This window comes from Camelus dromedarius, chromosome X, assembly GCF_036321535.1.
Source record: "Camelus dromedarius isolate mCamDro1 chromosome X, mCamDro1.pat, whole genome shotgun sequence".
NCBI classification, from domain to species: Eukaryota; Metazoa; Chordata; class Mammalia; order Artiodactyla; family Camelidae; genus Camelus; species Camelus dromedarius.
The window spans coordinates 26,021,642-26,043,611 of NC_087472.1; the positions used below are offsets into that span (position 1 = coordinate 26,021,642).

The 21,970-nt window shown below is 42.8% G+C and overlaps 1 long non-coding RNA gene across 1 annotated transcript in view; it reads right to left on the reverse strand.

Annotated features, from left to right (window-relative positions):
* LOC135320138 (uncharacterized) overlaps positions 1–21,970 on the reverse strand; it is a 43,085-nt gene that overhangs the window by 6,936 nt on the left and 14,179 nt on the right. The window contains exons 3-4 of the long non-coding RNA XR_010379361.1: positions 12,609–12,662; positions 4,675–4,748 (exon numbers count right to left, since the gene is read on the reverse strand). This is a non-coding gene — a long non-coding RNA (uncharacterized LOC135320138). The remainder of the gene's footprint in view (positions 1–4,674; positions 4,749–12,608; positions 12,663–21,970) is intronic.

The window sequence follows — 21,970 nt, forward strand, 5'->3', positions numbered from 1 at the left end:
ATGAGTGATCCAGTTTCTTGGGATCCTTGTCAGCATTTGGTGTCACTATTTCGTATTTTAGCTATTCTGATAGATGTGTAGTAATACCTCACTGTGTTTTTTTGATTTGCATTTTCCTAATGACTAATGGTGTTGAACATCTCTTTATGTGTTATTTGCCATCTGTATATCCTCTTTAGTGAAATGTCTGTTCATATCTTTTGCCCATTTTCTTTTTGAGAGTTTGAGTTTTGAGAGTGCTTTATATATTCTAGATACAAATCCTCTGTTAGATACTCAGTTTGCAAGTATCTTCTCTGGTCTGTAGCTCATCTTAATAGGATTTTTCATAGAACAAAACTTTGCAATTTTGATGAAATCTAATCAATAGTTTTTCCTTTTATGGACCATGCTTATGGTGTCAAGCCTAAGAACTCTTTGCTGAGTTCTAAGCTATGACGATTTTTTTTCCTGTGGCTTTTTTTCCCCACAAGTTTTATAGTTTTACACTTTAAGTCTGTGATCCATTTCAAGTTATTTTCTGTATACGATGTGATGTTTAGGTAAAAGGACTCTAGGTCCTTTGCCTTTCCATATAATTTTATAATAAGTCTTTCTATAAGAATCCGTGCTGGGGTTTTGATAGAGATTTCATTAACCTATAAATCAATTTGAGAGAACTGACATCTTTAATATGTTGAGTCTTCCAATCCATGAACACAGTAAGTCTCTCAAATTACTAATGTCTTCTTTGAGTTCTTTCATCAGGGTTTTGTCATTTTCAACATATAGATCCTGTACACCTGATACTTCATTTTCTTTGGAGCAACTATAAATGATGTATTTTTTACTGTTACGCTGTCAAGAACTTCCAGTACAATGTTGAATCGAAGAAATAAGAGCAGACATGCTTGCCTTGTCCCAATCTTAAGAGGGAAGGCATTCAGTTTTCACTATTAAGTATAATGTTAGCTGTATGGTTTTGTAGATGTTCTTTATCAAGTTAAGGAATTTCCTCTCTATTCCTAGTGTACTGAGAGTTTTTATCATGGATAAATGATGAATATTATCAAATGTGTGTTTTTGTGCCAGTTGATATGATTTTTGTTTAGTCTGTTCACGTGGTGGACTACACTGATTTTTAAAATATTGAACCAGGCTTACATACCTTGAATAAATCCCACTTGGTCAGGGTGTATAATTCTTTCATATATCCTTGGATTTGTTTTGCTACTGTTTGGTTGAAGATCTTTCTAAGTTCATAAGAGATAATTGTCTATAGTTTTCTCTTTTTTCTACTGTCTTTGTCTGGTTTGGGTATCCTCCTGGGATTCTGATATGACTGTTGGATCTTTTGTTATTTCCCACAGGTTTCTGAGGCTCTATTTTTTTCCCTAGTCTATCTTCTCTCTGTTGTTTAGACTGAGTAAATTCTATTGGTTTATCCTCAAGCTCACTGATTCTATCCTCTGTCATCTTTACTATCCTATTGAGCCTATCCAGCAAGTTTTTAATTTCTGTTATTGTATTTTTCAGTTCTGTAATTTGTTTGGTTCTTTTTTATAACTTGTTATTTCTTTGCTTAGATTTTTCTTTTTTTTTTTCATTTGTTTCAAGAGACTTTGCAATTGCTTATTGAAGCATTTTTGTGATGCTGCACTAAACTCCTTGTCAGATAATTCTAACATCTGATTCATCTTGGTACTGATGTCAGCTGACTGTCCTTTCTCAATCAGGCTGTGATTTTCTGCTTCTTGGTATGATGGGTGATTTTTTATTGTATTCTGGACATTTTGGCTACTATGTTAGGAGACCATTTAAATCTTCTATTTCAGCAGGCAGTCACTGTTTAGGTTTAGCACATAGGTCCTGGCCAATTTTTACAGGCTGTGATTTCAATGATGATTTACTTTTCAGAGCCTCTGTGGTGCTATTTTGGTCTGCTTGGTTAATGCGGTACTGATGGGGCCCCCACTGGTCCCTGCTGGTGCTGCCTGGGGGAGCAGAAGGTGCCTCACTAGGCTGGGTTGCCTGATGCATCTGGGTAGAGGAAGTGAGTCTCTAGTCTGTAGAAACAACAAACCATCTCTGGCTTTGCTTATTCTGGCGGCACCCCCACTTGCCAGTGCTATATGCCCTCCTGGTATCTCTTATGGGAAAAGGAGATCCTCAAGACCATGGGGACAAAGGCTTTCTAAGCCAGACTACTTGCTGTGGTGGGATTTCCCCTTGATGGCGCTTTGGTCGCACAGTATCTTTTGGTGGCATAGGGCAGTCTCTGGCCTGGTGGGAAAGGAAAGCACTTTCCCTGACTGCTCACTGTCAGTGGGGCTCCCTGCTAGATTCCCTTTGCTGGAGTTGCCATGTCCACCTGGTGTTGTCAGCAGAACTCCCATTCAATCCAGAGAAAGCAGCAGACTACCCGAGTCACTGTCTGTTGCTTAGTGGGGGTTGGGAAATGTTGGGCCTGGGTCCCCTTTTTCTGCTGGCTACCATGGTGTTCCTCCGGTCCTGGAATTCCTAACCATTCTGTGTTCCTCTTTACATCTTACAGAATTCTCCTTTGGTTGCCCTTTGAATTATTTCTAGGATTTATCATTATACTTAGCTGGGAGGAGCAGGGAGAAATGAGTCTATGCTATCTTGTCCAGACTGGAAGTAGAAGACCAATTTTGCAGTGGTTTCTGCTGCAGCTTCTACTAGGAATGACTCATCTGTCACCCTTTTCTTGGCAAAGAGAAGCTCAGGAGGTTTTGCTGTGGTTAATGTAACAAGCTCCCAGTTTGGAGGGTTTGTTTGTGTATGTGTGTGGTTTTTGGTTTTTGAGAAGAAAGGTTGGAGAGATGAGTCCTGAAAGAGTAACTGTGTTACAGTGGGGCAAACACTCTGATAGGATGCTGAGTCAGCTGTGGATCTGTCTTGCCTATGTCACTGTACTCACAGATCATATTTGAGGAGTCAGAAAAACCAAAATTCAGTATTTTCAGACAGGATGGAGGCAGAAAATAAGATTTTAAAATATTATTCTTCCTTTGCCTAAACCTTGGCACATCAGTAAGTGATGTACTCTGTGCAGCCCTGGTCCTCAAGGAAAACAAGATGCCACTGGAGAAGACTGCTTGCTACAGTAGGCTGAATCGTGATCCCCAAAGATGCCCATGTCCTAATCCTTGGGATCTGTGAATATGTTATCTTACATGGTAAAAGGGACTTTGCAGGTGTGATTAAGTTAAGGATGTTAAGATGGGATAGCAGCCTGGATTATCCAGGCAGACCTAATCTAATTACAGAGTCCATATAAGAGACACAGGAGGGTCATAATTACAGAAGGCAATGTGAAGCCGAGGTCAGACAGTGAGAGAGATTTGAAGATGCTATGTGCTGGCTTTGAAGATGGAAGAAGGGGCCATGAACCAAGGAATGCAAGTGGCTTCTGGAAGCTGGAAAATGGCTGATTTTAGACTTCTGATCTCTAGAACTGTAAGATAATAAATTTGTGTTGTTTTAAGCCATGAAGTTTGTGGTAATTTCTTATAGCAGCAACAGGAACTAATACACTGACAGAGGGCAAGTGACATGATCAGCGGGGAGGTCGTGAGATATTACAGAATAGGAGGAACATGGCTGCTGCAGAAAGACATGCCAAAGACATGAGACTCCAGTCTGGGAAGGTAAAACCTGAAAGGAGACTGACTCAAACTCTAGACCACTGCTAAAAAATAGAACTTTCTGTGATGATGGAAATGTTCTGTATCTGCACTCTCCAATATGGTAGCCACTAGCAACATGTGACTACTGAGAACTTGAAATGTGGCTAGTACTACTGAGGAACTGAACTTTTAATTTGATTTACTCAATTAATTTATATTTAAATTTAAAAAGCATGTAGCACACGTAGCTAGTGGCTACTTGTATTACACAGAGCAAGTCTCTACCATTAAAAAGAGTGTGGATAAGGTAAATATAAACTTATTCATTAAATTCTTCAATGCTAGAAAACTAGCTTACCAAAAATAACTTATATCAAATTAAAGAATCACCAACACTTCTCTGGAGATCAGATTTATCATAACCTCTGCCATAATATAGCCACAAACCTAGAAGAAAAAAAAATCATCTAAACAGCATTTCAAATTGCTATCATAAGACACATGAACTTCACAGGAGATGCATGGGATCATCTCTTGGTCAAACAACTGTATGTTAGAAGAATCTAGAATACACTGATCTCAGCCTCTGATGCCAAAAAGGGTAAAGCAGGAAACTAAATGACATAGAATTTTAGAAGCACAGAAATCTGGGACCCATTTAATAGAGAATGACATATTCCTACATGCCCCACAGGTCCAGAGCAAAAGCAGATGGTCATTATGGCCACTCTGAGTCACAGAACAAGGTTATATTATGCTCTGAATCATCTGTTTAAGAAAGCAAAGCAATGAATGATGTAGTCTTAAAAAAGGAAAGAAAAACTCAACAAAGGAAATGAGTAAATGCAAAACAAAGCAAAAAACCATCTTTTCACTGTCATGCAAAACCCCTACTTTGAAGGTTCCAGCCACTATGCTATATCATCCACTCCAGGTCCTTGTCGCTGTCACTTACACAGGAATGATATGCACCAAGGTGGATAACTCACTAGCACTCTCTTACCATTACCGTCAACACCAGTCCCACCATCTCCTTCTGCCTTACCTGCCACACAACTTCCAAATCTGGATCAATGCAATCACCCACCAGTGCTGTTTCTATGTCCTGGCTGCGGAGCCCTGGGGGAGGAAAGAACACAATGGTACAGACAGGATCACCTTAAAAAGCATGGTCACTGTGGAACAGTACATAGCAGTTATAGATGCAAGAAATCTATATGTGCTGATATGGGAAAATACTGAAGGCATCTTAAATTAAAAAGCAAGTGATAGCACACCCCTGAGTATGGCAATCATCAAAAAGATAGATTCTAACAAGCACCAGAAAGGTTGTGGAGAAACTGAAACCCTCATAGGCTGCAGGAGGGAATGTAAAATGGTGCAGCCACTTTGGAAAACAGTGTGGCAGGACCTCAAAATGTCAAACATAGAGCTACTGTATTACCCAGTGACTCCACTCTTAGGTATACACTCAAGAGACATGAAAATATATATCCACACAAAAATCCCTGTCACTGAATGTTCATAACAATATTATTCATAAAAGCCAAAAAAGTGGAAACAACCCAGTGTCCACCAACTGATGAACAGCTAAAGAAAATGTGGTCTGTATGTACAATTGAATATTATTCAGCAACAAAAAGGAGGAAGTTCTGATTCATGCTACAACATAGATGAACCTCAAAAACATGTGCTAAGAGAAACAAGCCAGTCACAAAAGACCACATGTCGTGTGCTTCCATTTCTGTGAATGTCCAGAATGGGCAAATCTGTAGGGACAGAAAGGAGATTAGGGGTTGCTTAGGGTTTGGGGCGGGAAGTGGGGATAAGGGGGTGATAGCTAAAGAATACAGGATTTCTTTTTGAGGTGACGAAAATGTTCTAAAAACTGACTATGGTGGTGGTTGCACACATCTGTGAATATACTAAAAAATACTTGATTATACACTTTTACTGTGCAAATTGTATAGTATGTGAATTATAGCTCAATAAAGCTGTTATGTTTTTAAAAAGCAAGTGATAGAACAATGCATGTACTACGAGCTCATTTACATAAAAACCAAACTACATATGCATGTAATATAAACATTTGCGAATGTATGTAAATATACAAAGATGATTTGGAAGGCTACCCACCCATCTGTTAGCATTGGTTACTTCTGGAGAGGGAAGTGGGGCTGCCTTCTGTAATATCACACTTCACTGTTTCTCCTCCTACCACCCTAGTTGTTCCTTCAAGTTGCTTTTGTAAGCACTCCTTCCTCTGCACATCCCTTTAGAATCTCATTTTACTCTTCAGGCTTTCCTTGAAGTGATCCTAAGATCATATATTTCCCACAGCTTCAAAAACCTCCATCCAAATCTTGACTCATTCATTCAACAAATATTCAGTGAGCACTTACTAGGGAATGTGCTAGGACCTCTAAGTCTTTCCTCTACTTCATCTCCCATCCCTCAGCCAGCAAATTCCACCAGTCCTATCTCCAATAAACAAATTCATCTCTCTCAACTTCTCTCCATGTCCTCGGCCTCCACTGTAATCCCAGCCACTCTCGTCTCTCCCTAAATCACTGCAACGGTCTCCTCCATGGTTTCCCTGCTTGCAGAAGCCATTCTCCACGTGACAGCCAGAGCCAACTTTTAAATATATAAATCATATCATACCAATCTCCCTGTTTCAAAGCCCTCCAAGGACTTCCAAATACACTTTGTATAACATCTAAGCTCTTTACTTTAACCTAGTAAGACAGAGCCCTTTCCCAAGTCTCTGACCTTATCCCATTCTGCCCTCCTTGTTTGCTCTGCTCTCAGCTATAATCTGTCCCCTCTTGAGGGTCTCTGTATGTGCCTAAGTTGTCCTTTCATCAACCATATCTCAGCTCCAGTGTCACCTACTCAGAGATGCCTTCCCTGACCATCCCAACTAAGCAGGCCCCAACCCTAGTCTCATCACATCACCATTTTCTTTTTCTCCCTAGCACTTCTTGTCATCTGAAATTATGTTTCACTTACCAGTTTGCTTGTGTATTATATGTCTTCCCCACCACTTGAATGTAAGCTCCACAAGAGTGACAACTCTATTTGTCTTGTTCCTGCTGTATCTCTAGCGTCCAGGACAGTACCTAGTAAGTACTCAATGAATCTTTGTTGAATTATGAGTCAGGATATGGATGGAGGTTGTTGAAGCCGTGGGGAGTGTATGGTCTTAGGACCACTTCAAGGAGAGCTTGAAGAGTAAAATGAGATTCTATGGAGATGAGCAGAGGAAGGAATCCTGACAAAGGCAACTTGAAGGAACAATCAGAGTGTTTGATCCCTAGATTTTTGGCTTAAGCAATTAGACAGACAGTGGGTGCCACTCACTGAGACTGAAAGACAAGGGGAAGAGCAAGTTGGGATGGGGATTGCTTCAAGAACTGAGTTTTGGACATGTTACATTCGAGAAGAATATTAAGTCAACTAACTGGAGATCTTAAATAGATGGCTGGTTGTGGAAGTCCAGATAGACCTCAGTGAGGTATTCAGGGCTAGAGACAGAAGTTTAGAAATTGAATTCATCAACATAGATACAGTATTTAAAGCCTTGGGAATAGACAACTTAGGAAGAAAGCAGAGAATGAGAAAAAAAGGGGGGCTGGTGCAGAGTTCCAATGTCTCCCACATTTGTATCTCTAGTCCTAATCTCTTTCTTCCACGAGTTCCAGAACCACTATCAAATGCCTTACATAAACCCAGTATGTCCCAAAATGACTCCACAGACTTCTCCACAATTGGTCCTCCTTCTCTATTCTCTGTCATTTATTCATCAGGTGACTGGATCTCTTCGTAACATCTCCAGTACAGTTCCCCACCCTTCCGTCCCCATAATAGTTTCTTTAGGTCATCAATCTCATCATCTCATGCCTAGATTACTACAATTGACTCTTAGCTGGTATCTCTGTCTCCAGTCTTGTCCCCCAACAATGCTGCCTAAAATGCCTTGATCATGGTACCTCACTACTTAAAACCTTTTGATGGTTTCCCATTGTTCAAGATAAAGTACAAATTCTTAAACTTAACATATAAGGTCTTTCAGCACCTGCTTCCTACTGACCTTTTCAACCGTATGTTCCACTAACTCTCTCTCCCTTATATCCTAGGCATCCAATTTATCAATTGCCTTTAGTTCTTTGGACTCATCATCCTCGTTTATGTCTGTCAACACGTACCTGCTGTGCACCCCATTACTACCTGTTCTCCAGCTCTATGACAAGTTTCCAGATTGCTCTCCAACCAAGCCAACTTGATCTCTTCTCTCTTGGTGTCTCCTCAGTATTCTGAGTATGCTTCCACCTTTAGTGTCTATAATACCTTATTGCATTTCTATGTTCATGTAGCTCTCTCCTTCCACTAGCCTATAAGCTTAATGAGGGCGGGGATGGTACTTACCTCTCTTCCTTTTCCCAGCACCTAATATAGTGCCTAACATACAGTAATCACATCAGCCAATACTTATCAAGTGCTTATAAGTGCTAAGTAATTCTATAAGTGCTTTACATGTACTGATTCGTTTAAACTTTATGACCCTATGAGGCAGGTACTATTATTATGCCCAGCTGACAAATAAGGAAATAGAGACAGAGAGGTTAGGTTACTTACCCAAGGTCACACAGCTAGTAAGTAACAGATACAAGCCCAGGCAGTCTAGCTCCAAAGTCTGTGCTTGTAATCACTAGTCTCTCAGTAAAGATTCAGTAAATGCCTATTCAATGAACAGGAAGTTGGAAATGTGGGGCATGTGATTTTTCATGTTATTATTCTGACCTTGACTATTTCATCTTTTCTTTCATTAAAAAATCTCATTTCATTCAGGGCTCAGACACAATAAAGTTACAAAATCAAATAACAGATCCTTTGCTATGGAGCTCAAGGGAGTCAATAAGGGCAAATGTCATTAAACTCACACCTCCAGGCACTTAGCAAGTCAGTTTGATTTATTGATGCTCAGTGACTAGGGCCAAAGCACAGGAAAATAAGAAAGAACTAAACAGCATAACATCTTAACATCAAAACAGCCTGACAGCAACCATTTACTGAGAGCCTCACCAAGCCCGGCACTTTGTAGAGAGTTTTAGATGGATTACTTCATTCAGTCTTTCCAACAGCCCTCTGTGATGTATGCACTGTTGTGCTCTCCATCTTACAGACGAGAAAATGGGCTCAAAGAGGTTAGGTAACCTGTCCAGTGTTGCAGAGTTAGTAAGTGGCAAACCAGGGCTGCCAGCTGCAGAGTCTGTGCTTTGAAGCACGGTGACAGACTGCATCCACGCGCCAGTGTCAACTGTGACTCTCAGGCTGCGCTGTCCTCATTGGACAAATGCTAGCCCCATGCAGCTGGGTAAATTTAAATCAATTAAATTAACTACAACTGAACTAAAAATTCAGTTCCTCAGCCACACCAGCCACATTTTAAGGGTTCAAAAGCCACAGTTGGCTAATAACTGCCATATTAAAGAGTATAGACAAAGAAAGTGTCCTTCATCACAGAAGGTTTCATAGACACTGTAGTTTCTGAGTGCACGTGCTATGACAGGGTCGGCTCTGCAAGCTTCTTCCAAGCTCTGTCCCCTTTTCTCCACCCTGCCAATCTGGCTCTTCTCCCTCCAGAGTCTCGGGAAAACTTCGAGGCATACGTTAAGGTAATAACTTTCATTATCATCCCCTCCATCATTCACATCCTCAGCAATATCACCCTCTCTATCTACTGCCTGCAGTTCATCCTCATGCCCCCTCCCCTCTCCAGGTCTGGGAAGACAGAGGTCCTTTAATTCATTCTCATTCTGCCCCCAACCAACCCAGATGACTGGATAGGGAGGACAGACATTTTACAGCCACAAGTATGAAAGGTCCCCCGGAAGTAGAGCTCCCTGGCTACTGTCTGCAGCCACGCTCTGTCTTACCACCTGCCACCCGCTCAGCTCTCCAGAGGGCGGGCTCACCCTAACCCTGGCCCAGCAGGCTGCTGAGAGGCAGCCGCTTGTGGCCACCATGACTCCAGTGTGATTTTGGAGCTGATGAAAAGGACCTGGAACTTTTTAAAAATCGCATGTTACCCAATGTAAATGAAATCTGATAGGATGCTAGAAGGCAGGCCGGTTATCTATAATCTGCTCTGCACACTGGGGCAAGTTGGGAAGAAAGGAGACAAAGCAGCCAGTGATGGGGCACTAAATAAGATAAGCTCAATCACTGTGGTCATGGAGAACAGACAACACAGCTTATTAAAGCCAGCAGATAATCCCAAAGGCACTCTGGATCCATTATATGACCCAGCCACACCTTACCTCTGAACCTCAGCAAGTTTATCCATCTAACTAATTTTTCTCAGACTGACATTAAAATGAGTATATATTTTCCAGGCTGATTCTAGCTGATGGCTGGAGGAAGTGGGCAATGGCATGCAGACCGGGAAGGGTGAAGACAGCTTAAATGATCTATTTGCCACAGAAAATCTCAATGTAGGTATTTAAGGGTCACCTGTATGCACTGTCCATAGGAATCTGCCTGTCAAAGCAACTAAAGAGTTGAGCTACCTAAGACTCTTCTTGGAGGCCCACACCAAAGGTGTAGGAAATCATCAAGTCGGTGGCCTCCAGCTGGATGTCTCTTACTCCATGATGCCGCCAGTCACAAAATCAGAGACACCCTGCTGATTCCCAAGAGATACGCATGCGGAAGCCACTTCAGACCAGCTCGTGCCACTTAATGTGGGCTGTAGCAGGGAAAGAAAGGTGGGGAAGGCTCTGTCCCCATCCCTGTGATGTGTGGGCAATACTGCCTCTGAAAACACAGCTGTAAAATGGGGACAGTAAGCAACATTCAGGATTCTGATTGGGTCATGCTTGAAGCGGGTAGAGCAGAGTGATAATGGAGCATGGAAAGGACTAGGGGCCAGGAGTCAGAATCAATGTTCCTGAAAGCAAGAGTACTCGCAGGAGATATTTATTGGTTTCTGTCTTCCCTCTGAAAGGAAGAAAGTAGGTCAACTCACTCAAAGAACTGTGACCAGGAACAGTGGGTCTGAGAGGGAGTCATTCGCTGAGCCCTGCCAAGATGAAGCGGTGAGAGACACGCCTTACATTTTCTGGCATTTGGCTAAGGGCACTTGGCCTTGGGAAAAACTAGGGCTGTTGATCCCTTGGTGTATATTCTCTGAAGGCCCTGGGAGTTGGGTGCAAGGGGAGACTTGCATTCGAAAATCAGCATCTAAATGGTTGGCTGGCGTGAGCTGGCAGGCACGGGAATGTTTATGAGCAAACTGTGCCTGCTTTGGCTTTCAGACAAGGTGGACAAGGCTCGGGGCAGCTGGGCTAAATATAGCCAGCACAGGGGGCCCAGGAAGCAGGAGAGCTGGGTTTCATTTCCAGGTCTCTCAGTTAACCTGGGGGCAAACTCCCTGAGTGTCTTTCTTTCATGTACTGATTCATTCGTAGTGAGGCAGGAGTACTGAGTAAGTTTTCTCAGGCCTAGAGAAGGGGTCACACTGAGTTGCTGCATTCTCTTGCCTCACCTTCCCTCAAAAGATCCAAGTTTGGGGAAAAAGACTGGCTGTGATTGGATGGAAGGTGGAGTCGCTGATACATGGATGGAAAAAGTGCAGAGCTAAGTACAACTTGCTAGGGCTGCACGAGGCCTCCTGGACAAGGCGGCTGCCCAGGCAGAGCCAGAGGGAGGCTACCTGACCCCTGGTATAAAGGTAGAGGTGGCAGAGAAGCCAACCAGAGGTGTCAGAACTCCTGCTGTATAACACACAGCTATGAGGCTAGCAGTGTGAAGCACAGGACTTTAAGTGGGGAACTTTAGCAGAAAATTCAAAAAGCAGGCAGTTTCTGCCCTTTGTCACTGCCCACATGCCATTCCTCTCCTCAACAAGATTCTACTTGTATGGAAGCAAAGAACCCAAACCAAGGCAGCTGCTTGTCCAGCCCAGTTAGAGGCAGTGTTCTTAAGAAAAATCTGGACTAGCCCTGGAGCAGGCGAAGCCAAGCCAAAGGGAACTATTCAGTCTTTCCCACTCCAAGACCCTTGGTCCTGCCCTCGTCCCTGGACACTTCGACTTAGTAACAGAAGTCAGTATATCCTTGTGTGGCAGGAATATCTAGGAGGAGCTACCATTTTTTTCTGATGACATAATTGGTAAGTGATTATTGTATAAAATTGAAAGCATAAAGGAAGATATAAAGTAGAAAATAAAAATCACTATAATCCCATCATCCAAAGATTACTAACATTAACAGCCTTTATGTAAATTTGGAGCATTCAGGCCTGGATTCAAGCCCTGGCTCTACTGCTTATTTATAGTGTTACCTTGGACAAATTACATAACCTTTCTGAACCTCAGTCTTCTTATTTGCAAAATGAGAAAAATCATACTATTCACCTTAAAGTGTTGTTGCAAGGATCCACGAATTCACGTAAAGAGGTGTAGTAGTCCCTGGCAAATAGTAAGTGATTAATAAATGTTGGCCATCCTCATCATCATTATTATTCTATGTGCCTACATTCAAAACCATCCATACTGATGGCTGTATGATATGTCATCTTGTGCTGTACTATTTCTTGAGTGTTAAACATCTATGTTGTTTTTAAGATTTCACTATTACAAAACTGCTGCAAAGAGCATTCTTGTACATATATCTTCTCGTATACCTCTGATCATTTCTTTAACATAAATCTCCTAGAATTGAGTTTACTGGGAAAAAAAGAGTATGAATATCTTTTAGGCCCATGGTACACAAGCAAAATGGCTTTCTAGAAAGGTTGTACTCATTTACATTTCCACCAGCAGGACACATAAGTACCTAACTCTTCGTACTTTCACCAACACTTAGTAATAACATTTTTTAAGTATTTGCCAATTTGGTGTTTTGTTTTCATTTGTATGACTTTGATGGTAAGGGAAGAGATACACATTTTAAGTTAACTCTCTGTTAAACTTACACAGGAACTCACGTGTTCCCAGAGATGAAATCCATAATGAAGTTTTCAGGTATCCTGAAACGAAAACACACAAGGGACATATGCATTAAAATAATTCACATCTGGGGGAGGGTATAGCTCAGTGGTAGAGAGCATGCCTAGCATGCACGAGGTCCTGGGTTCAATCTCCAGTACCTCCTCCGTCAAGTAAATAAATAAATAATAAACCTAATTACCTCCCCCTCCAAAAAAATTCACATTTAAGTAGCTGGTATACTTATTTTTAAGCACTTTTAATTGTAAAATATATAGAAAACTGCATGTCTTAATAGAGCATTATAAAGTAAAAACTTATTATTGTCTAGGTCAAGGAATAGAACCTTGTCAGCTACCTCGGAAGCCGGGTGCATAGCCCATCCCAATCCTAAAATTAGCCACTAAGCTGATTTTTATGGTAATCCCTTCCTTTTTTTTTTTTTTTCATCACCCAGGTTGCAATCTTAAGCATTATCCTTTAGTTTTGCCTTTTTAAAATATTTTAAGTCTCTTTCACTTAGTAACTGACATACTTGTAATAAAAATCATGCTGGATTATAAAAGCATATAACTTAATGAAGCAAATGCTCATTGTTGTTGCTTTTTTTAATGGTGCTTACAAACACATAAAAATGTACCATTTTCCCCAGGCATATGAGTAAATAAATTATTCTACCTGAAACAGCATATCATTTGGATATAGCTACATGTGTTAACAGTTCAGTTTTGAAGTAATGCCTCCAATGTCAGTTAACATTTCCCATTCAAGTTTAAATGTCAGTCACAAGTCAGGATTCTGATTTTCAACCATTTTTTTCCCCTTCAACCTATTAGATAGGCCAGGGTTCTTCGTTGCCAACTACAGAATCTACTCTGACTAGTTTAAGCAGAAAGGAAATTTATTAAACAATATTGGACAGTCCCTGGGACCTCTTGAGATCTGTGAAGCCGGGCTCTGAAGAAGCCAGAAGCCTGGTGCAAGCACACTGCGAGCACTACTGCGCCAAAATTCCCACTGCCTCTACCCTGCAGGAGACACCAACTACCTGTGATTTGTGCCGTCTGTCTGGAATTTCCAGGCTGCTGGTATCTCCCTTCCAACAGCCCCTAGAAGCCCATCAAAGAGAACACTGGGCTACAGAGATTCGAGCTGCTCAATGTGGCCCCTCTGCTGCCTGCTGGCTTCTCCTGCCCAGGATGCTGATATGCATACTGGGAAGCACAGAGAAGTTTTCTGCATGTTTTGCCTCTTCTTACTCAACTTTCCAGTAGAATGTAAACCCTTAAGGGCAGAGACCAGCTCATCCTTTTTAAGTAATCACATACTGATTATTTATTAATTATCTGCTGCATTCATCAACAGATATTTCTGAAGGCCCACCTTGAATCTGCCATAGTGCTAGGTGCTAAGGATATCACTGTGGACTAGAGAGAAAAGGGTCTTTTCACATTCTAGCCAATGTTGAATGACAGCAAATATATAATCAAATAAACAATTGCGATTTCAGATGAGGGGAGGGGCAAGGTTACTTCAGATAGGGTGGTTGGAGACAGTCTCTTGGAGGGGCTGACAGTAGAAGTAAAACACTAAAGATGAGAAGGATCCGAGCATTTAGCATTTAGCATTTAGCATCTGTCCAAGAACAGTCTTGGACGAAGGGAGGTCACATAAGGAAGAAATACACCCACTCACTGGGTCTGAGGCTGGAGCATGATGAATGAGCATGGGAGTACAGCGTTTGAATTTTAATCCCAGCATGTTGAGAAGCCATTGGGGGTTGGGAATAGCAGGGAATGACAGAATCTTGGTATACTTTTGAAGGATCATCCCGGGTGTGGAGTGAAGAATAGATCATATGGGAGACAAATAGAAACATTAAGAAGGTGAGTCATCCAGATGACAGATGATGTGGTTTGGACCAGGGTGGTTGTAAGAATGAGAGACAGTCACATTTGGGATGCGCCCAAGAGTCAGACTCAGTGGGAATTACTGATTGGCTGTGGGAGGTGAGAGGAAGGGGCAGTCAAGGACAACAGAGTGGAGGACGCTGACAGTTGCTGAGATGGAGAAGAGCAGTGAAGGGGGGTTCGAGCTCAGATTTTGACATATTGAGGTGTTAATGTCCATGGGACTGGACGTGGCAAGTAGACAGTGACATATGTATGAGTGGAGCTCAGGAGAGGTGGGTCTTGTGTAATTTCACACTAAGCACTCTGAAAAGGTACATGAACCCAACAAGACACAGTTTGAAAGAAAGAGTTAACACAGAAGGTCTCATTGATCAGCACTTGCGTGTCTCCAGGGAAGCCTGGCATCATAACTGACCCCTGACCTACCCCCAGGACTATGGCCCTTAGAAGGTTCTTATGTCTGATTGATCATGCTGTCTTATGTCTCTGTCCAGAGAAATGGGGCATGTTGTACCAGCTCAGGAAGACGTCTCAGGATTGTTTCACAAGATTCATGATGTACCTGGTTTCAATGTTGGAGTCCTGAGTTCTATTTGGCAAACGCTTCAGACCCTGAGACTTGAGTGGACTTTCCTGGGCACAGACACGTCACAGGTGTCCCTGTGATTTGCTGCCAGGTGCTCCCATGTGGCCCTGGATCGGGAAGAATGTGGAAGCCTGTGCCTGAGTGATGCGTATATTTTTCCTGCCGCCTTTCTCTGTATCCTCTGTCGTAAGAAACCTTTGCTTGGAGTAACACCTGCTGTTGCATCTTGTGAGCCCTTCGAGTGAATCGCCCAACTTGGAGTGGTTGTGGGGCCCCCAAAACACAGCCTTTGCCTTCAAGGGGCTTCAGTTTTAGCTGGAGTGGAGAAAGGAAGAAACATGAAGCAATGGTGACCCAAGCAGGACAATACAGCACAGTCCGCCCAAGGATGGGGACTAAGTCTTTTTTCATCATTGCATCCCCCAAAGAGGGCTGGGGAACAGCGAGGTCCTCCATAAAAGTTTGCTAAACTTAACACAAGAGGTGGAACTTGCTGGATGGTTAGGATTTTCAGTAAGCTAAGAAGAGAAGGCAGGCATGCCAACTGGAGAAAACAACTTGATGTAGGCCCAAAAGCAAGAACAGGCAGGGTTTGTTTGTAGAAAGCTGTCCTCTTAGTCTCTCTGCTCCACAATGCCTGGCTCCGTCACCGAACACTGGGCATTTAATAAAGTCTGCCACTTGCTGGGTCTCTGTATCCAAGTTTGATGCCACTCCCTCTCCAGCCTCTCCCTGGCTTTTTCTGAGCAGTGCTAAGGATGAAAGGTGAAGGCTCAGCATATTCCTCCTGCACCTACTCAAGTCACTCACAGGAGAGTAAACTGAGGCAGAGATGTCTAGTTTCAAATCTTACTGTATCACAGACAATTCGCTGGGCTGATCTCCCTGTGATTCAGCAACTTAAATTCCAGATGGGACTACAGTAACTCTATTAATTCTGAATCTGTCAGCTCCAAAATCAAAACTTCCAGAACTTACGTATCTCTAATACAATCTTTCCATATTCCCTGGGCAGCTTTCAAAAGAAATCAATTAAAAACTACTTCACCACAAGAGGCTCAGATGAAGGGATCCAAGGAGACTGAGGAAAAGAGAAGGCAGTCTCAAAAATGGACCAGAACATTTCTGTCTCTATGAACAGAAAAAAGAATGGAAGAGTTAGCACTTGGACCGTAGAGATCATCTAATGCAACCGTTGCCCCCTCCCCATCCAGCAGATGGATAAGAGATTTGTCTAAGATCACACAGCAGAAGTCCACAGCTGATCTAGGACCAGAACCCAGCTTTTCTGATTTCCAGTCCAGTGTTCTACCACATTTTAGTGCCCTACTTAGTAGTTCTACTGTCATGAGAATCTTCCCCGAAGAAGGTGGATGTGGTAAATTTCCCAATTAGCAACCAGCCCTCAGTGAAGCATGTTAAGGGCCAGAACAGGGTAGGGAGGCAACAGGCCGAGCCAAGGCATTACAATTACAAGGGCTGAGTGAGACATGTTTCTGACTGCTTTATGGGCTCTGCAGCCTCACTGCTTCTTTGCTTTGAGCCAAGTCAATCACGCTGTGTCGTGGGGTAGGGGGTCAGGGAGAGGAGGGAACAAAACAGACTTTCCTGCTGGCAGAGGTGCGTGGCCAGACTATTAATCGCCCAGCAAAAGGAGGGAGGTAATTGCAGATGCATATGATGGCAGCAGAAAGCCCTGGCCCAACCAGCATCCCTCCCACCCAGGCGAGGCCTGCGACTTCACAGCAGCCAGTCAGAAAGCTCATGGCCATGAGAACAGGGCAGGTTGCCAGAGTGGAATCTGCACATCAGCCTGTGCACCCTGCCCAGACTTCTGACTCAGAGGTGGTGACGAATAGGCTGGGTTGGTTCATCAGCACAGGGGACCCAGGCAACAGGCTGGCAGTGTCTTCTTTGAGGACTGAAGTCACTTCCTGTTTGGGACCCCAAGCCCTGAGCTGCACTCCCACACAGCTCAGGCCTCCATGGAGGATCACAGGTGGCTCCCAGGCCAATGGAAAAAAATGTGAGAACAAGCCTATAGGTAATTGAGGGAGCCTCAGATGAAGACTAAAATGTGACACCTCTACCAAATCAGAGAATGAATGAAATCAGCATTCAAATCACATTCTTACTCAAAGCCCGAATCACTCTTACAAAACAAGACTTAGTTTCCACTCCCTCTCAGGGCTTCAAATCCTTACTATAAAAAAGCGCATTATATTGTCATTACAGGAAATACCTAATAATTCTGGCTTAGGTGAGGTATGGCAAGCTAGAAATAATTGGCTTTGTACAGATAAGGGAATCTTATCCTTTAAACACCAAAATGTTTAAACAGTCTCTTCGATGGCCTGAAATATACAGGTATTTATTACATGCTCCCCAGATTTCTTAATTCATCAAATCTTTTTGCCAGCTAACTCAGGGTAATCAGAATCAACATCCTTTATTATGTTATACTATTTTGTTTTTCTGTCTCTTTTCAGGATGTCAGGCCTTCGGTCAGTACTTCCCCTGTCAGTGTGTCTGAGCTTCTTCCCCCATGGCCCCCACTCCAATATCTCTTCCTGTTGCTTCTAATCTGTACGGCTAGGAACCAGATTACAAAACTCTTCAGAGCTATGTTATAAACAAGGCACTAGAAAAGGCCTAGGGAATAATTTGTGGCTTCAGTGCTATCTCTGTGTGTTTGAGGGAGTTGGTGGCTATTTCTTGCTTGCAGGTTTGGGGCAAATTTCCAGAGGACAGAAGTTGCCAGAAGCCTGGCCTGGGGTTAAGTGCTGTGCTGCTGGATATCTGCCTGGGATCAGGCCAGGCCTCAAAATCCCCTATCCCCACAGCGACTCCCTGGCTCAGACAGCTCTGAGTGACAGGAGATTGGGAAGATGACCGAGAATAAACATAAGGCCATGCCAGATTCTTTTTTCAGCAAGAGAAGTGCTGACTAGAGTAGGGACACCGTGGGCTGGGGGGTCTGCTCTCACCTCCAACAGAGGAGCATCTCTGCACTGTTCCCAGAACTGGGAAGCACTGAGGAAATTAAAAAGGTGAATTCTCATGCTTAGGCAGATCCTGAGAGAAACCCAATGACATTAAAAAAAAAAAACACTAATCAACTTTTAAGCACACAATAAGTTACTGTTAACTAAAGGCACTATGTTGTACTGCAGGTCTCTGGAACTTACTCATCTTGTATTGTATTATCTGTAACTTTATACCCATTGAGCACCAATCCTCCAGTGTCCTCATCCCCCCAACCCCTGGTGACCATCATCCTTACTTTTGACAACTTTAGATGCCTCATGTGAGAGGAAACATGCAGTATTTGTCTTTCTCTGACTGACTTATCTCACTTAGCATGTCTTCTAGGTCCAGTCATCTGTCCAAATGCACCAAATCATATATATTAATTATTTGCAGGATACCAATTATACCTCAATGAAGCTAGAGAAAAGATGATAAATAAGCCATGGGCTCTACCTTAAAGCAAAATAAAAAAAGCACTAATCAGAAGTAAGGTAAATAAAGTGAATTTTGAAGTTTCATAAATGTAGCAATACTTGAGATCTTTGAGGTCTTCCTTTAAAATCTTGGGAGAAAAGCAACACATGCAATTGACAATGTGATAGCAATAGCCATCATGTGTTCCATCACAGAACCAGTTAGAAACCCTTTTCATGGTCAATGCTTCATCTGAGACGCTGCAGAGAAGGCCATTCTTTCTCACATCCTCAGCAACACTTCAAAATTTCTATTGCTACTTTAAGAAGCAACACTTGAACTGTTCCACTGTCTGTAATATTATGGACAGCTAAATCCCCACTGCACCCACATCCTCTGGAGGCAAGGCTCACCACAGGGTTCTGCACAGGGTATAAAAGGAGGACTGCCTAGGTGCTGGGGGCCTGCCTTCTTGGGACCTCTAATCCCAGAGTGCCACCTCTGTCCAACCATTAACCCCCACACGATGCAGAGCAGTCTTCGTCAGCCTGTTGCAATGTCATTTTTAGCCCAGGATGGAGGTAATAATGCAGAATCCACAGGCCATCACTTTCTTATTTTGGCCTGGACATCAAACAGCCAGTAGGATGATGACAATGGAAAAGTTATTTTATCATCTCTGAACCTTGATTTGACCATTCTCAAGATACAGGGATGAAACTTGTCCCTCCCTAGTTTCCAGATATTTGGAGATGATAAACAAAGTGCTACAATGGAATATTTTAGTTTTTAAGGTGAATTACTTTGAAGTCCTTGGAAAGATCATGTAAGTCTGAGAGATTCTAACTCAAAGTCAAATATCTTCACTCACTTAAAAGTTTTACTAGAAATCATACACAACATCTGAAACTAAAGACATGGAAAAGAGAAAAAAGCTTCGGTTTCAATGTTGGGAATAGGGAGGAACCTTGGGGAGGAACCTGAGTGAGGAAAGTGGCAGTCAACAGCAGGGATATAAAACAGGAAGAGGAAGACATGAAAATGTCAAATTGAAGATTAAAATTTTGTTACTGGGAAAGAAAGAGGGAAACGTAAACAACAACCATCAAGCAATGTTTTCCCATTAAGAAAATGTGAAGAAATTTTTAAAAGCAGTTCAACCTGGAATAACTGAGAGACAATTTAAAACACATTATAAAGGATATACGTGTATACGTGTGAAATAAATTTAAATGGCAAACTCCAACCAAAGTGCATGTTGTACCTGGGTCTTAGAAATCTTTTAAACATAATGAGCTTGGCAGTGATTCTAGAAGGTAAGGGCCACACAGAGTATTGCAGTGAAGCCAAGGGAGAGAAAGTGGAAACTAATCATTGTGACCCTCTTTCAGATACAGCTCTTCCTAACCCCTACCTCATTCCATTTCTGCCCCCCACCCCATCCAAGACAACCAGCTAATCAGCCAACCAGCCACTCTGTTTGGATAACTTACCTACATCTGGTTTAGGGCCTACCCTTCAGAAAGATAGATATGCCAGAGGCAAGGAAGCTGGGTTGAAATTCTGACAGATGTGCACTCCTGGGACTGATCTGCACTGACTCCAGTCATCCCTTTCCTATGGAAGACACTAAAGGCAGTAAATTACTTCGTTCGTTTGCTCATGTCTGAGATTCAAAGGGAAAATAACAACAACAGAAGCAAACTGTTGCAAGGGCTGGGCAACCAAGTCACCAGGTGCCACAGGACTGATTTTCACACACACACACACACAGTATTATATACCCTAGTGCTTATGGTTCAGCTACACACTTTAAGTCAGATCAAGAGCAGCCAACCACTTTCTAACTCTCAGGTCCCTTCTGGGAATTTGGTTATTACTTCTAGTGAGAAATCTGAAATGACTCCACCGGCCCCCCTCTTCCTGGGAGAAGGACTGCCTTAATTACAGAGAACGCGGCTTTGGGAAGGGATTAATTTCCCTCTCTCACTGATACCCAGGGACTGGGGAATTCTGCTCCCTCAATCTTGTCAGAGGTTCAGCCATAAATTAATTAACCCTGGGGCATTAGGACCACTAGAGACGTGGACAGCCTGCCCCAACCTTCTATGAACTTCTTCACAAAGAACAACTCTTACACTTTCTCGTCAAGCACTCCCGTAGCTCCAGTCAGACCTAGAAACTGGGACCAGTGACAAAGGTATCTGACCTGGGGCAATTCTTATGTTCACATGAGTGTGACTCGGAGGACAGAAGCAGAAGGGAGAACGTGTGCTTCATGGTGAGCGCTAAGGGTGGGAGGAAGAGGACCGTACCTAATGAATAGGTGAGCACTGCCTGTCCTGTCTCCTCTCCTTAGATAAAACAAGCACTGGCCATCAGGCTGAACAGGTGGTTTGGGGTTCACAGTCCAATCTGTTGCAGAATTAGAAAAGCAGCATCACTCACACACTCCCTGAGAGTGGGGTGGGAAGTGAGTGGTCAGTCGGTACCTAGGGGGTGGAGAAGAGACTGTTAATAGCCACCAAATATACAGGGTATGCTTCTACATATCCTGTGAAGTTAGAATGGGGCAAAGTGATTAGTTTCTTCCACTGAAATATGTGCAGAAGTGATGTGTGTCACTTCTGAGATGAGGCGTTTAAGGCAGGTGGGCTTCCAGCTGTCGTCTTCTCCACCATGGTGCCCTTGGAGGTCATGTGTACCAGATGGCACCACTACAAGACAGAAAAGGGCCAACAAGTCTGCATCAAGCCTTATTTATGTGAGCAACAAATAAACCTGTGTTGTTTATTTGTTATTTCATCAGAGTCTAGCCTATCCTGACTAATAGAGGAGCCGAAGCAGCAGCCCATCCTAAATGCCAGAGACTGTGGTGCAAGAAATTAACCTAGTCACACTCACAAACTCTACGAGGATGATTGGATTTCATGTCTCCCAAGACTTTCTTCAACAAAGCATTGTCTCTGAGGGAGGATGGTTCATTCTGAAACAGTAACTTTAAGTGTAAAGGCCACCTCTCCCAAGACATATGTCTTCAAAATAAAAAGCATCCAAAATTTAATATTCAACAGCTCATGAAATCTCTTCCCAGGCACCTATAACCTCCTGCTGCTTCCCATTTTACTAACATCACTGGACACAAACACTTGCTTATAGCCTCTATAAACAGAACTTCCTCATAAATTCAGGTTCCCATAAAAACCAAACAAGAGCAAAGTGAAAAAGGAGCCACAAGTAAGGTTCCCTGTATCGAGACCATCTCAATTTGAGGGCTGGCTCAATCCACTTTTAAAGTTTAGGACAGGAAGAAGAGGAACTTCCCTCATTCACTGTCTCTGAAATGTCTGGATCTCTCAGGGAGCCAGCAAGGCTAGCCTGAGATAAGAGGCACAATGCTTTAACG